The sequence below is a fragment of the Diceros bicornis genome, chromosome 9 (genome assembly GCF_020826845.1).
Source record: "Diceros bicornis minor isolate mBicDic1 chromosome 9, mDicBic1.mat.cur, whole genome shotgun sequence".
Lineage (NCBI taxonomy): Eukaryota > Metazoa > Chordata > Mammalia > Perissodactyla > Rhinocerotidae > Diceros > Diceros bicornis.
Window position 1 is genome coordinate 56,299,522 of NC_080748.1, and position 12,378 is coordinate 56,311,899.

The window sequence follows — 12,378 nt, forward strand, 5'->3', positions numbered from 1 at the left end:
GGCCCTTGGCCACCAGGAATAAAGAGTGTATTTTCCAGCTCCCTTGCAGCTCAGCGTGCTCAGGTGATTAAGTTCTAGACAATGGTGTGTAGGCAGAGGTGCTGTGTCTCACTTCTGAGCAATGTCCTTAGAGGGAAGCGGTGTATCCTTTTTTACTCTTCCTCCACCCCACTGCCTAAAACATGGAAGTGATGGCTAAAGCAGTGACAGCTCTTTGGGACTATGTGAATAAAGGCTGCACCTTAGGAATTGTGGAGCAGAGAGCAGGAAGGGGCCCGGGCCCCTGATGACTTTGGGATACACCATACCAGCCATGGAACACCTCCCTCTTAACTATTTTACATGAGGGAAAATACCGTGTGTGTTTAAACAACTTTAATTTCAGTTCTCTGTCATATGCAGCCAGATGTAATCCTATGCAATACAGATTTTAGTACCTGAGGAGCAGGGGTTTTCAAAACTTCCCATGGAATTTCAATTGGCTCCAACTAACCTAAGAGAGTTAACTTCTAGAGACCCTCCTGAGTCCGAGGGCCAATCTTTAACCATGTGAACTAATCTGATGTCTAGATCAAGCCTGAAGCTGGATTGATGGGCCACAACAGGGCTCCTCTATATGCCTGTCCTTTCAGGGTGAAACTAGGTCTCTATTTCCATTGACCAAGTTGCCCTGTGATTTGGGTTAAAAGTTGGGATATCTCAAGTAGCTTATTATACTAGCTTGTTAGCTGGCACAAGAATGACTACTGTGTAGTCATATTTATAATCCAGATCCCAGAAAATTTAATATACACCATACAGCTCAGACAAAAATGACAAAATAACTGGGTGACGTGTTGTCTGATAGATCAAATGGGCTTGTCACATGTGCATCTGCTCTTCTTATGAAGCAACAGAGACAACATCATGTACAGTCCTTTCTGTCACCACTCAGTACCCCCATGTATCTCCCAAGCAGGCAAAGACCCCACACCTATCAACATTTGCAGCTCCCTAACACCATCCTTTCAAATAGACTTGAGCAGGTGGAATCATCTATTCCAGCATCTTTTCTGGCCCCACACAAACTCCCCAGATGCCCCTTCCTCTATATGCCACTGATGAGAGTTTTGATATAATCCATGTAACTTTGCTCTTGTAAAGGAAGCTAGACTGAAAATTCAACTGTAAATATAATGAGAATGACCTGGAATGTGTCCCTCATTTACATATCATAAAAATATCTGAGGGACAAACAAGAATCATTCTAACTAATCTCTAACATAATACTGCAATGTCTATCTAGAGTAAGGGAACAATTGCATTCAACTGAGTTGATGCCAAGACACAAATTTCCCGTGGCGCCACAAGGTAAATCTGCCGTGCTTATGGGCAGTTCATTTTCCAGCCCTGCATTTACGAGGCTTTAAAAGCATGCAACACACACATATCCCAGCACCTCCAAATTATCTGGCTAAATTTGCATTTATGGAAGTTGTTGTCAGGTGAAACTTCTGCCAAAATGTAAAGATAAGCAAACAAGTTGACTAAATGAAAACCTGTAAAAGGTGAAGAGGAAACAGCCCGTGGGGGGAAAATGAAAAGGATTCAATCTCATTTATATAAACTACAATCACCTGTTGTAGCTTTGCAGGCCCGCCGCGCACACCTCAGTGCATATGGTGGATAAAATGTCGTGGAGTCAGCCTTCACTTGACCTCTGTGCCTGATATCACCCTCCCGCCTTGTTATTTGAAGCTGTCCCCCACTTTCACCCTGGCTTAGTTCTTGAGTCTTCATCTCTCTCCTTACTGGCCCCACTTCATCCTAATTTAATTGGTTAACTTATTAAAACTCACATTTTCCATCTGCAATAACACCCCATCCTTCCTGTCCCCCAAAAAGTAAACTACACCTTCAGATCTTGAAATGTCCTATTTTGCCTGCCACATCTTCACTGCTACCTACTAAAGAAACTCTCCACCTTTGTCAGGACAGCCACTAATCCTTCAGAGACAGGAAACAGAGATGCAGAGACATTGTCATATACTCAGAGTAGGCTAATTAAATACATTCTGCAAATATAAACAACCCATCTGTCACCCACGAGACTTGGAAGACAAAGGGGCATTAGCTACCACAATTGGCTGACACTGAAGTCCAAACCACAGGGCAGCCTGAGTGATCTGGGGACTTGAGGCCACCCTGGAAGGGCAGCCACACTTGGAATCCCCATGGCTGCCAACAGCTCCGAGCGGAGTTTCCTCCAGCAGTCCCAAGAACATATGCTGAAGTCTCAACCCAGGATCCGGTGGGGTCCTGTATTAGTCAGGGCTCTCCAGAGAAAAAGAACCAATAGGATATGAATAGAGAGAGAGATTTATTCTAAGTAATTGGCTCAAGTGATTGTAGAAACTGGCAAGTCCAAATTCTGCAGGGCAGACCGGCAGGCTGGAAATTCTAGCAGGAGTTGATGTTGCAGTCTTGAGCCCAAAGGCAGATTGGAAGCAGAATTCCTTCCTCTTCCAGAGACCTCAGTCTTTTCTCTAAAGGCCTTCAACTGATTGGATGAGGGCCATGCACATCATGGAGGGTAAACTGCTTTACTCAAAATGTGATGATTTAAATGTTAATCACATCTAAAAAATACCTTCACAGCAACATCTAGATTCGTGTTTGACCAAACAACTGTGCACCATAGCCTAGCCAAGTTAACACATGAAATTAACCACCACAGATTCCAAGAAGCCTGGACTCCCCACCAGGACGCTCCAAGCACTATGCCCTGTTCTCTGGGTCACTTAGCCTGGGAACTGATCCATCCTCTGTAAGTACAAAGTCACCCTCCTCCCATGGTCCCATCCCAAACATCAGTGAAAGATTCCAAAGCCCCACAGGCTTCTCAGCTAACCCAGATCCCAGAGGCAGATCTCTCCTTTCTAGAGCACAACACCCTATCTGAACACAGACAGTAGGCTCTCATTCCCTGCACCCTTGCATAGATCATTACGGAATCCCCTCACCTCACCAAAAGAGTTGAACGATTGATACAGTCACAAAATCCACCTGTCACATACTTTTAGGCTGTGACTCTTGAATATCCAAACAAGGCATTCTTAAATATTTATAAATCATTCAGAGATTCCTAGATTGATATCATTTTACTTAAGAATTGGGCATGTATAGCCTATCCACATCTATACATACCAGAAAATGTGTTCATTTGATCTCTAAGCTTACTCTTAGCTTAGAGATAAATGAATAGCTTAGAATAAAGCTCTTCCCTACTGTTTTTGAAACAGAAATTACAACAGCGAGAAAACACAGATATAGGAAGATACATCCCATGCTCAGAAGCCACATGAAATGGGTCACTGAAGCCACAAGGCAAGTCAGGAGACAGAGATCACCAAAAACAAAACAAGAGGAAAAGCGTGTAGAGCACTCACTTCCCTGCAGTCACCATCACTTTTATGCACAGAGGCTTCGTACAGAGTTCTGGAGGCTAAGGGAGAGGAATGCCATTCAGAAGAGTGAAAAACAAGATATGAAAAACAGCATCACCCCAAGGGATTAAATTTTCCAAATACTTATTCTCTAGCAAGACAATTGCAAACAACTGTAGCATCATAAAATAAGTTACTGCAGATCCTAGTAGCCTATAGAAATTAAATTAGTTCCTCTATTCTTAGCACAACAGATTATTCAAATAGTCATGGACACTGCAGACAGCACCCAAGGAGCCTTGTGATAAACAGGGAAGTGGCCACCATTTCTGCTTCATGCTGGTCTGTTCCCTCTCCTAAGAGGGAGGCAGAATAGCCTGAAAGGCTGACTTTATCAGCCTTGATATCATCATCGGTAATTAATATTTACCGAGCAACAAGGGTACACTAAGTGCCTAGCAGAGCCTAAAGCCGTCCAGTGGGTTCTTGGTCTAATTTCAGCCCCAAAATGTCAACAAAGGCCAACCACCAAAAATCTATAGCAAGAGGATGCAGGCTTACCTCATCAGACTGAGAATTGCCTGATTACACAACAGGAAAAAGAAGTGGCCAGAAAAGAACTTGAAAGAGGAAAGCAGATTTTTGAAAATGTGTCATTTCTTTCCTTCACCCATTGACCTCTTTTGTAGGACTTTTGCAATGAAGAGAACATTATTTACAGAAATGGTTCACAGCATGGTAGGGAAAAGACCTGAAAATTATTAAAGGTTTCTTATTGAATTGAGGAGGTTTTGCTTTCTGATGAACGAAAAAGTTCTTCATCACTCAAGTTATAGTTAGAGTCACCGGGAAAACCGAAAACTTAAAACAGCCCTTGTTGCCACATCTTGAATTTGACATACAAAGGAAATTTCCTCATAATAAACAGGAAATCTGGTTCTGCTTTATAGTGGGTCATTTTGGCCTCAGTCAAATTCCTGGTATAGTAGCCGGCCATGTGACTTTAAACAACCCACTTAACTCTTGTGTCTCAGTCTCCTCATTTATAAAATAGAGATAAGAAGGAAACAAACCTCAAAGAGTTGTTGTGAGGATTAAGAGAAATAACACATGTAAAACTGCCTAGCATAGTACCTGGCGCATAGTGCGTCTCAGTAAATGTTAACTATAATTATAATGTGAGAGCACTTTGCAAACTGTCAAGTATGGCAGAAATGCAGGTTATTCCATCGCCCTTGTACGACATGAGTGGTTACAGAATCAGTGGATTATTGCTTCCAGATAACATGTTACCTTTCTGTGAATAGACCCACATGACAAAACGTCATGGCCTGGTGAGTTTCTTGTCTGGCTAGTGGAGGCTGAAGCAACAAGGAAGTGCCCTCCAGAGCTCGGGTAGTGAAGGACGATGAGGTGCAGCTTCCACCTCCCTCCGCCATTTTAACGGAGCGAAGAGCCTCATCTCCAGGAGAGTCATTCTGTTGCTGGTATAGCAACACTTTTCATCTTGCAACGCATAAATACCTTTAAAAGATTTTTGAGAGTCAATCTACAGAAAGGATAACTCCAAGCAGCATGAGATATTTGGGAGCCTACCACGGAACTGCAACAACAATGTGCTCCTTAACCTTCGCTTTCCTTTCCCCTTGCCCTCCTCTACTCACACCCTCAAAGTGAGCTCTGGGTCTCCGCACAGAGCTGCCATTCCTGAACATAGGGACAGCCTACTGTGATGCTGAAGTGTAGGCCCGTGGTCAGACTACATAGGTTAAAATGCTGTGTGACTTTGATAAAGTTACCTTACTTCTCTGTGCCTCAATTTCCTCATCTGCTAAATGCAGATAGTGGAAATGCTTACACCGAAGGTTTGTTGTGAGGATTAAATGTGATAATATATATAAAAATATAGGTGATCAATAACGATTAGCTGTTAGAATCACCATCATCATTCTATCTCCATCATCTTGACCACTATCTTCTTCATCATCATTGTCATCATTATTATCTTCTTCATCATCATCTCCATCGTTATTACACACATTTCTCACTCCTCTAAAAGCAGGCACCCACAAATTTGACAGTCCCTCATCCTCTCTGTGAAACTGTCAAATCATCTATGGCAACCAGCGTCGCTAAGTGACAGCAGAATACGAGGACAAATGAAGACAGGTCACACATGCACTACACCAGAGGCCTGAATTAGAATAGTTCACAAGCATGAAAGAGGCCTAACACTGCAGTGTTGAGTGGGGACTGAAATATGATACCCTTGAAGTCACTAAGGTTTAACATAGAGTACAAGAGAGCATTCTTTAGGAATGACTCATCTGAGCTCCTGGTTTCACAGATGAGGGAAGTGGGGCCCAGAGGTAAATGAGTCAGCCACAGAGTTCACATCAGAGACAACAACCCAAGTCTCCTGATGTCTAGTCCAGTGCTTTTCCACGACACTCTGGCTTCCTGACAAGTTGTACAAACTCTGATCCGGGTTTAGGGGCAGGGAAAGGTGGGCTCAGCGCTGGGCCTTGCTCACTGGGGACTAGCCCCACAGCGCCTACCAGTAAGCTGACATTCTTCCCTCCCCTCTCCCCTCTTTATTTCCTCCTTGGTCAGTTCCTCTTCCCCTCTAGGTCCCAGCAGCCTTGCAAGAAGATGCAGCACTAACATGGCTTTTGCAATAAAATGCAGGTTCCCAGGGTCAAAGCCCTTCCCAGCCACCTCCTCTCTCCCTTATTCACCCCTCTGAGTTCCTCTCTGTTCTAGTCCTTTCCTTCTAGGCCCTTTGACCACTAGCCCTGTAGACTCTACCTTGGAGCCCTTATCTCCTTGCCTCTCTTCCTTTCTACCCTTTCACCTTTGCTCTCACCTTCTGCATGAAATGCCTTTCTTCCCCTGCCCCATCCACATCACCTGGCTGTCCCCCTCTCCTCCTGTAAATCTCAACTCCAGCATCCCTAGCTCAGCATTTTTCTGAATCACTCCCACCCACTGCCCAGATGGGATTCAAATGCCTCCCTTGCTGGTTCCCAAATCTATATTTCTATCCTTGCATCCTTGTACTTACCACACTTTTTGCATCTCTGCTTCCACAGCACCTAGAGCTCATCTGCTTTCACATCCCTGGGACACAGCACAGTGCCTGAATTCTCAGTAAATATTTGTTTGAATGAAAGCTACACAAGTAAAAATATCCTGACTATTCCATTTAGGTAAAACTGTCATTGTTTGCATGTCAGTGACTTAAAACCCTTTCACGAGTTCCTTAACTGATGAAATAAGCAACTCTCCTATTTGCTGTTCTCCTGACTCTGACTTCCATACCTCCTCTCATGAGACATCTCCTCTCTTCTTGTTCTTTCTTCCAAAATCTACAATTTCAAGCGTAACCTCTCAACTCAAAGGGTTAAAAGAGACTTGAGGTTATAGGGGTGCATGAATTGCAAAATCATTGACTAAATAGGAAGTACAGCTCTTGCAGTGATACACCGAAGTAATGGTAGCGAGGTCCCATTGCCTTTCACACACATGCTGCAGCTGAAGGAAGATGCATTTGAGACCACACCGCCACACTCCACTGGGCACTTTGTGCTGCCCAAGAACCATATTAGGTTCCCCTGGCACACTCCTTCTTTTAGGTCTCACATGTTCTCCTTTCTCCTCAAACCTCCAGCCCTGCCTGCTCATTCTCACGCTCAGCTCCTGTGACCTTGCTTACTCTTTCACTGGAGGGATGGAATCCACCCAAGAGAACTCCCAGGGGTTTGCACCTCCACGCACCTGTCCCACCCATCTACGTCTGCACTCTCAGACTCTCCTTCTCTCCTGGAAAAGGCTAACGCTTCCACTGATGCACTACATCCTAACCCTTCCTGCCTCTTCTAGGATATTTCTTCAGCTGGTCCTTCCTTTCTCGTGCAGCATCAATTTTTCCTTCTTGTGCTGGATACTTTCGTCAGAATACAACATGCTCTCTCCCTCCCGTCTTAAAAAAAGAAAAAAGGGGCCAGCCCTGTGGCATAGCGGTTAAGTTTGCGGGTTCCGCTTCGGCGGCCCAGGGTTTGCAGGTTCGGATCCCAGGCCCGGACCAACTCACCGCTTGTCAAGCCATGCTGTGGCAGCATCCCATATAAAGTAGAGGAAGATGGACATGGATATTAGACCAGAGCCAATCTTCCTCAGCAGAAAGAGCAGGATTGGCAACAGATGTTAGCTCAGGGCTAATCTTCCTCACCAAAAAAAAAAAAAAAAAAACCACCCTCTCCCCAGTTACTTCCCCATTTTCTCCTTTCCTTCTACCCTTTCCTTCAGAGCAAGGCTCCCCAGGAGCTGTCATGAGCAGTGTTTTCAACTTAACTCTTCCTGTTATGACTTGAATCCATTCCAGTCATACCTTCACCCTCAAAACTCCGTGGAGGTCCCCAGTGCCCTCCACATGGCTAAAGCTGTGGTCAAATCTGTCTTCGTCTCATCGACGTTTCAGCAGCATTTGAGACAAGTGATAACTACCTTTTTCTAATACCTCCCTCATTGGCTTTAAGGACACATCACTTTCCTGGTTTTTCTCCTACCCGTCTGGACATGCCATCCTGATCTTCTTTTCTGGTTCCTCCTCATCTCCCAAATCTCTGAATGTTGGAGTAGCCCAAGTTCAGCCCTGAAGTCTCTTCCCTATCTATACTAACCCCCTTGGCAATCTCATCTAGATTTATAGTTTGAAATACCATTTTTGTGCCGATGATGTCCAAAGATGCCAAATAGGCATCTTAATCTGATCATGTCTAAAACTGAGCCCTCAATATATAGCCCCAAATTAGCTCCTTTGACAGTTAATTGCAACACAATTCTTTCAGTTGCTGAGGCCAAAACTCTTGGAGTCATCTTTAGCTCCTTCTTCTCCTTACCATACATCAACTCTGTCAGCAAATTCTGTTGTCTCCGCTTATTTTTGCCTTCCTCAGCATCTTCTATTATTATTAAAGGGCTCAAAGCTTCACGCAACTACAGAAATTCAAAAGGAATCACAAATGCTGTCAAGATGCTAAAGAACGCAGAAGACTCCAAGAAAGAGCCACAACTCTGCCTGACCCACAGAGTCCTCTTCATTCCCTGCCTCCCCTGATGCTTCTGCCCTACCCCCTCGTCAGCTAATAATATTGTTTAATTTTTTGTTTTGAAATAATTACAGATTCACAGGAAGTTGCAAAGATAGTACAGAGATTCCATGTATCCCTCACCCAGCTTCTGTCGATGTTAACATCTTACATAACTACAGCACAATAGGAAATCGACATTGGTGCGTGTGTGTATAGCTCCAAGTCATTTAATCATATATGTAGAATCCTGTAACTACCACTGCAATCAAGATACAGAACTACTGGGGCCGGCCCCGTGGCTTAGCGGTTAAGTGCGCGCGCTCCGCTACTGGCGGCCCGGGGTCGGATCCCGGGTGCACACCGACGCACCGCTTCTCCGGCCATGCTGAGGCGGTGTCCCACGTACAGCAACTAGAAGGATGTGCAACTATGATATACAACTATCTACTGGGGCTTTGGGGAGAAAAAGGGAAAAAAAAAAAAGGAGGAAGATTGGCAATAGATGTTAGCTCAAGGCTGGTCTTCCTCAGCAAACAGAGGAGGATTGGCATGGATGTTAGCTCAGGGCTGATCTTCCTCACAAAAAAAAAAAAAAGATACAGAACCATTCCATCACCACTAAGAGCTTCCTTGTGCTACCCCTTTATAAGCATATCTACCCCCACTAAGCCCTAACCCCTACAAATCACTAATCTGTGTCCCATCTCTTTAATTTTGTCATTTTGATAATTTTATATAAACCAAGTCAAATAGTATGTGACCCTTGGAGAGCGGCTTTTTTTCGCTCATTATAATACCCTTGAAGTCCTTAGAAGTTATTGCATGTATCAAGAATTTGTTCCTTTTTTATTGCTGAGTAGTAGCCTATGGTGTAGATGTTCCACAGTTGTTTATCATTCACTTATTGAAAGACATTTCAGTTATTTCCAGTTTTTCGCCAGTACATACAAAGCTGCTATGAATAATCCTATATGCGTTTTTGTGTGCACATAAGTATTCATTTCTCTGAGATCTAGCTGCCCAGGAGTGCAGTTGCTAGGTTGTATGGTATGTTTAGGGTTTTATGTTTGTTTATTTATTGTTTTCATTTTGTTTAAGAAACCGCTGAACCACTTTGCAGAGTGACTATACCATTTTACATTTCAGGATGTTTCCAGAATCCAACCACTTCTCATCATCAGGCCAGCACCCTGATCCAAGTCATTGTCCTCCCTCCCCTGGATCACTTTAATAGCAACTTAACTGCTGTCTCTGCTTCAATGGGTGTTCTCTCCCTACCCCTTCAGTCTATTTTCAACCCAGCAGCCAGAGTGATCTTGGTAAAATGAAAATCAGGCTGTGTTACTCCTCTGCCTGGGACGGTACCATAGCTTCCCATACCATCCTGGGTGGAGCCAAATTCCTTACCTGACCTGTATAATTTGGCTCTTCCCTGTTCTCTGATGCTATTTCCAATTATCCTCCCCATCATTCACTCCTCTCCAGCTATGACAATGGTCTCCTTGTTCTACCCTACATGTACCAGGTACTATCTTGTCAACATCACATTTGCTATTCCCTCTGACTGGAATGCTCTTCCCGCATAGCTCATTCCCAAACTCCTTCAGGTCTTTTTTCAAACAACCCTCTCAATCAAGCTTTCCTAGCCACCCTACCTCCCCATCAACCTTCCCTGCTTTGTTTTTCTCCTTAGTACTTTATCTCCTCCTAACGTGCCACATACTTGACTGATCTTGAGTATTATCTCTCACACTTCACTAGAATGCAAGTACCTGGAAGGTAGGGACTTGTGTCTGTTTTGCTCACCGCTGAATCCCTAGTGTCTGGAACAATTCCTGACACATAATAGATGCTCAATAAATATGTTTTAAGTGAATGGATGGATAGATGAGTAAACAATTGCTAACTAGAAAAATACGATTGCCAGCATTTCATGTTTGTTCACAATGTCCCTGTGTAGAATGCCGTTCAGAGCACATTGGGATGGAGGCCAGAACAAAGCATCAGAGCATTTAAAAATATTCCCCAAAAATAATGTCAAATATATATTTGTAAATGGGCACGTCAGTAGTACACTTGGCCACCTGGTTAGAGTTCTTGCATTTCTGTCGATAGAACAAAACTCTGGAGCTGCCCCCAGTCCTGAAGTGTCACATCGGAATACACAGCTCAGGAAGTAAACAGGAGGCCACAAGCCCTTCCCTAATAACCTGGAGAACAAGGCCACGGGCAATTTACATCCACCGTTTGGTTGTCAATCCAAACACAAAGACGGAATCCTTCACTCCTACAATGACTGTTTCTCAAAGCCTGGGAGAATAAAATCTCACCTCATTACCCACTGCATTTCACTTTTGAAACAACCCTATGCTTGCTAAGATAAAGAATTTAACCAAAAACAACAGTCAGAGTTCACAGTGGGTATAAGGACGCTCAAAGCCAATGAGACGAGCTTATTTACAGGCTAACAGGTACCAATGCAAGGCATGGACATGCTAGAAAAAAAAAATTTTAAGTCAGCTAATTTATACTTTACTTACTCATATCAGTTGCTATTGTTTTGAGTGTTTGCTACGAAAATAGCAGCAATTATATATCACACGTTATGTACCAAGGACTATTCTAAACACGTTACACATATAAACTCAACCAATCCCCGCAGACAAGACTAGGAAGTAGATACTATATTGGGCCCAGACTACAGAGAGTTTTAGTAATGTGTCCAAAGACACACAGCCAATGAGGGAGGCCCCTGGACTTGAACCCCGGCAGCCTGGCTCTGGAGTTTGTGTTCTTCACTTTGCCTCTCCACTTTGTGCTAACGTCTGTGTTAAAATACGTTAACCCTGATACCTCATTAAATGTTTAAAACCACCCCAAGAGGTAACAGAAGAGGAAACTGAAGCTTAGAGAGGTGAAGTAAGTAGCCAGGGAAGTGGTAGAGGGCTTCAAACTCAGATTAGCCTGACTCTTCAAGTCCATCTCCATGGCCCCTTCTGGCTTCTTCTAGCCTTTTCTAAACCGTTCTCCTGGCAGGAGGGTAGGCTGCTGCCCATTGGTTGCCCACCCTCATCACCCTTTCCCCAGCCTGCAAGGCTACACACACACACATTAACCTTTCTTTTCTCCTTCCTTCCAAACACTTTTCCTTCAGTTATGTAGGAAAGAAAATAGGATTAATCTATTACTGAGGCTTTCCTTTTAATACTCTACTACTTAAATTCAAATGAAGTTTTTATCGCTCAGGCTTCAGACACTAAGATAAGAATCTCGGAAAGCATTATGGAAATATTTTTGATTGGGGGTGGTCTCTTTCTGATGGACCACAAATCACACCTAATGAGCAGTTGTCTTTGTAAGCAAAACTAGCTAAAACCACAGTAGGCCACATACTGCCTGTGTGATCTCTGACATCTCTCAGTCATGTCATCTCTCTGTACCTCAGTTTCTCATTTGCCAAAGGGGCTAAAAATAGACCTACTTTGTGGGATGTGAGAGAATTCCTTGAGCTATATACAGAAAGCGGTGTTTAGAAAAGTTCCCGACACCAGCTAAGTGCTATGTAAATGTTTGCGATTGTTATCAAGATTATTCAATCCCCTGGTCACTGCCCTGGCAAGGAGTGAGGAGATGTGACTTCCCCCCTCCTCCATCCCCAAACTCCTCTCAATCTAGAAACACTTTGTGCCACTGGTTTTCAAGAAAGCTTGTTTTCTGCCTCACGGAGTGGAGAATTGGGTTGATTTAATAATACTTGCTATTTATATAGTGTTTTTCTTCCTTAAAGAACCAACATTTCTTTCCACGAGACCAAACAAAGAAAGATTCTTTAAAGGAAAATTTTTGAAAGAAATGTTATA

The 12,378-nt window shown here is 43.6% G+C and overlaps 2 long non-coding RNA genes across 2 annotated transcripts in view; both read right to left on the bottom strand.

The window, feature by feature from the left end:
* The window catches only part of LOC131410272 (uncharacterized), a 220,920-nt gene that overhangs the window by 42,558 nt on the left and 165,984 nt on the right, over positions 1–12,378 (bottom strand). The gene's annotated exons all lie outside the window — the stretch shown is intronic.
* LOC131410273 (uncharacterized) overlaps positions 1–12,378 on the bottom strand; it is a 53,457-nt gene that overhangs the window by 5,060 nt on the left and 36,019 nt on the right. The window lies entirely within an intron of this gene.